The sequence below is a fragment of the Nycticebus coucang genome, chromosome 6, assembly GCF_027406575.1.
Source record: "Nycticebus coucang isolate mNycCou1 chromosome 6, mNycCou1.pri, whole genome shotgun sequence".
Taxonomy (NCBI): Eukaryota; Metazoa; Chordata; class Mammalia; order Primates; family Lorisidae; genus Nycticebus; species Nycticebus coucang.
This window is the reverse complement of record NC_069785.1, coordinates 99,161,283-99,165,910: the sequence shown is the minus strand read 5'-3', so window position 1 is coordinate 99,165,910 and position 4,628 is coordinate 99,161,283. Positions and strand designations below refer to the sequence as shown.

The 4,628-nt window shown below is 39.3% G+C and overlaps 1 long non-coding RNA gene across 1 annotated transcript; it reads left to right on the top strand.

Moving 5' to 3' along the window:
• Window positions 1-2,404: 2,404 nt before the first annotated feature.
• Window positions 2,405-3,441, top strand: LOC128588076 (uncharacterized). The gene is made up of 2 exons (XR_008380708.1): window positions 2,405-2,506; window positions 3,200-3,441. It is a non-coding gene; the product is annotated as an uncharacterized LOC128588076 (long non-coding RNA).
• Window positions 3,442-4,628: the final 1,187 nt, after the last annotated feature.

The following is a 4,628-nucleotide window of genomic DNA, read 5'->3' as shown; positions in this document are numbered from 1 at the left end:
TAAGAAAATGTTATGAAGAGCAATATGGAAAATCTCTATTTCATGATATCAAAATAAGTCTTCTATATATAATTTATTTTGGCTGTGTTTTATCTCTTTTGAAACTGAGACAAGAACTCAATTTAAACTTCATGGTGGAATCTGAACAGTTAAATAAATATTCAGACAGGGATAATTCACCTTAGTTTTGCAGACACTTTCCAGACCAACAGGTGCCAAGTTAGAAAAATGCTTCACCTCAATGTCAGAAATGATTCCTCTTTGATGTGTTCGAAACAAAATAAAAGAGTCATGTACAATATTCATGCCCAGTAATTGTCTTGAAGAACTGAATTCTGAAGTATGATCAGATGTTAAAGAAGGCACAGGGACCTAAGAACATGTCCTGACTTATATTTTGCACATAATTAAGTGCTGTTACCTTATTGACATTGTTTTCAGCTTAAATTTTTAATCGCAAGGAATGGCTTTTTAGTTTAGTGAAAAAGTGATCCAGAAACAACTCACTGATCAAAGAACCAAGATGCCACATGATACAGAAGACTTTGTAGGTTCTTTTGAAGGTAAAGTGGTCTCCAAGAGTAAGAAGTGATGGAGCATTGAAGAGAAGTCTACTCTCCTCACTTGCACCTTCAAAGCCCCGAACCCTTCAAGTGTTTTTTTTTTAATTTTTTTTATTGTTTGGGATTCATTGAGGGAACAAAGAAGTGGGTTACACTGATTGCATTTGTTAGATAAAGTCCTTCTTATAATTGTGTCCCACCCCCCCAGAGATGTGTCATACATCGTGACCCTCATCCCCCTCCCTCCTCTCCTCTCCCTCATTCCTCTACTCCCCCCTTGTATTAGCTCATGTACTGCAAGAAGAGAGTTTGTTGGGGTTTTTTTTTTGAGATAGAGTTTCACTATGTCGCCCTTGGTAGAGAGCCATGGTGTCACAATTCACAGCAACCTCCAACTCTTGGGCTTAAGCGATTCTCTTGCCTCAGCCTCCCAAGTAGCTGGGACTACAGGTGCCTGCCACAACACCCGGCTATTTTGTTGTTTTTGTTGTTGCAGTTGTCATTGTTGTTTAGCAGGCCTGGGCCAGGTCTGAACCTACCAGTACCCTAACCACTGAGCTACAGGCGCCGAGCAGAGAAGAGAGTTTAAAAAGTCAGTGAAATGGGGGTAAGGGTGGAAGCTCTGGGGAAGCATGGCCTGAAAAGTCCCAGTGTCAGTGGCTTAGGGCTACTAATGCAGTTTTTTAATATTCCTTTGTTTTTTTGTTTGTCATTATGAGCTCTGGGACTCTGTAGCCCCCTCAATTATCCTATTTTTTTTTTTATTAATTCATAGCTGTGTACATTGATATGATCATGGGGCATCATTCACTAGCTTCACAGACCGTTTACCAAGTTTCACATATACCCTTGTAAGATGCACCGCTGGTGTAATCCCACCAATCCCCTTCCCTCTACCCACCTCCCCCCTCCGTCCCCTCCCTTTCCCCCTTCCCCTATTCTTAGGTTGTAACTGGATTATAGCTTTCATGTGAAAACCCTAAATTAGTCTCATAGTAGGGCTGAGTACATTGGGTACTTTCTCTTCCATTCTTGAGATACTTTACTAAGAAGAATATGTTCCAGCTCCATCCATGTAAACATGAAAGAGATAAAGTCTCCATCTTTCTTTAAGGCTGCATAATATTCCATGGTGTACATATACCACAACCTTCAAGTGTTAATAAATATTTTCCATTGAGAAATCCTTGTCATACATAATGGATCCTCTAGATGATTAGTTTTCTGTAATTAAGCACAACCATCTCAGTGTCTGCTAACATTTGGATATAACTAATGCAACCTTGCCATATGCATTGAAAGTAGTGAATTATAATTACACAGCTTTGTGTAAAAGAACACTTTAAACTGATAGTTGATTTTTGACAAAGATCAGTTTTATAATAATATGTACTTTTTACTGTGAATTTTTTGGGAAAATATAGAAACTGTAGAAGACCACAAAAAGAAAATACAAATTTATTTAATTTTCTATCATAGATAATCACTGACAAAATTTTTTGGTAGGCACTGCTATGGTCTGAATATTTGTGTACCCATAAAATTGACATGCTGAAATTATAATCCCCAAGGTGACAGGACCTTAAGAAGATGATTAAGTCATGAATGTGGATACCATAAATAGAAGTAGTGTCCTTATTTATTTTATAAAATAGGCCCAAGGCAGTGCCTTTGTTTCTCTGCCCTGTGAGTTTAGAGTGAGAGGGCAGCTGTCCACAGGAAGCAGCCCTCGGGAAACACCAACTCAATCTGGTGGACCTGGACCTGGACCTTGCCACCCTCCAGACTGTGAGAGATAAATTCCTACTATTTCTAAGCCACCCAGATTATACAATTGTTACAGAAGCTTGAATCATCTTTTTCTTAGAACACATAAATAATAATATGTTTTACTACCTACAGGGATATTTTTATTGAACCATGGGATCCCATTGTATAAAACTGTAAAGTATATAAACTACCTCTCATTTTTATATATTGCTTTTCAGTTTTCACTATTACTCATAATATTATGCTGTACATATTTTTAGTGTAAATATTTGTTCTCATCATTCATTGATAATAACTGCATTAGTAAATATAAACTTAAAAACTTTTTAAGTCGTAGTGTCAATTTTCTCCCTAGTAATTACAATTAATGATTTGTTATAATAATCATCTTAAGGCACTTCCTTATGAAGTTGAATAAAAGATTTAATTCTCATTCAAATTGTTATTCATATAAATATACAATGATATATAGTTGATTCAATCAACTTTATATAAATTGCATACTATTACTTATAACAGTGCTATTATTTTTCAACAACTTACATTGAGACTAATGTTTAGGAAATACTAAATGTTTAGATGAGAAAAGTAAATAATTCTGGTAAGGCTAACAGCCCATGGCTCTTTCATAATGCAGTTCAGAAGAATTGAGTTTCTTTTAAAGAAACACTATGTCCTAATGCTATAATTGGGTAATTGAGATGAAAGCTCTGCTGTTTAGTATGATGTAAGCACTCCAATTGTACAAATAATCAACACACTGAAATGGGCATAAATGTATTTATGATCTATGTACAAAAGACTTAATAAAAAAAGAAAGAAAGACTATGACTTTATTTCAAATACATCATATTTTGTCTTTTCAGAACTTTGCTTCAGGGCATTATGAGAAAGCACTGCTAGCTCTCTGTGCTGGGGATGTGGAAGACTACTAAATGAAGAGGAGGGTCTGAGGGACTATTCACTCCCATTCATCAACACATCCAAATGGAGATTTTCTGACAAATTTCAGTTATAACCAGCAGCATAATGAAACTATAGAATCATACTACTCTCTCTTTTTTGTGAAGTTATTCTAAGCTAAAAATAAAAATTATCAATGAAAGTATATGATACTGGATTTGCCTATTATCTAATCAGCAATTATATATACAGTGCATAATGAAATGATGTAATAGTTGCATTGGAATAACTTTATCTAAATGAAAACCATCAGGAAGAGGTAAGATGGCTGACTGAAGCCAGCTTTCAGCAGAGGCTCCCGTCCAATGGGAGAAGTAATGGAGAGAACCAACTCAATAAAGTGGAAGATCAGGAGAGAGGAGTGATAGGTTTGCATTATCCCTATCCATTATCCCAAGGAAACAAATTTCAAGTACAAAAATCATCCCAAAGAGGATGGGAACCATTTTCCGCCATCATGAGAGATGCTTGAGGTGACTAGTGAACAGAGGATGTTTTGTTTCACCGAAGGGGAGAGAATGATTCAGGGCTGGACTCTCTCCACAGAGAGATACCACTGCAAGCTCAGGAAGCCTCTTGCCTGGGACAAAAGTTGATGTAATATTCTCCCTTCCGTCCTGAACTTCCAGTCCACCCTCCCCCACCTCTCCTGCAGTCTGGAAGACTACGCTCTGCAGAATCTGGAGGGTCTGGCAGATTTTTGCTAGGGCAGGCATCTCATGGGCTGTGGAACAGTTTTTTTGAAACTGTAACTTTAATAGAGGTGTGGAGTCACAAGGGGAAAGAAACTTGCCCTGTGTTGGAAAGAGCATAGCGCAGGACTGTGCCACCGACCGCCAGGGACTGCCGGGTCTCCGCCCAATTCTGCTACCAACAGGGCACCGCCCACAAGCTCGCTGATTCCCTGCCCAGCTCCTGCAACTGGCACACAGTAGTACCTGAGATCGGCAGCACCACCCCTGACAGTGGTGGCGGCTCTACAGTCCCTCCCAATGGTGTCAAATTTGGGAGAGACACCTTCACAATTATGCGGAACACAGAGGGAACCCGACCTGACCTGCAGGAGTCCTACAGGTGTAGTGTGGCCAAGGCAGAGGCATCGTCTCTTGAGGGAGAGAACCACACTCCTCCACGGTAACCCCCAGCTGGGTACAGACACACAGTGTTCCACACTGTGGAACACTCCCCAGTTTCCAGTGATCACTGGAGGGAATTAGAACTGAACTCTTCCCACCTCCAGGTCACACAGTGAGATGGCCCGATCAGGGAGGCCTTGTCTCCTCTTTGACTTAGGTGCAAATACCTGGTGTACTTGAGTATTAGAGAGAGCTG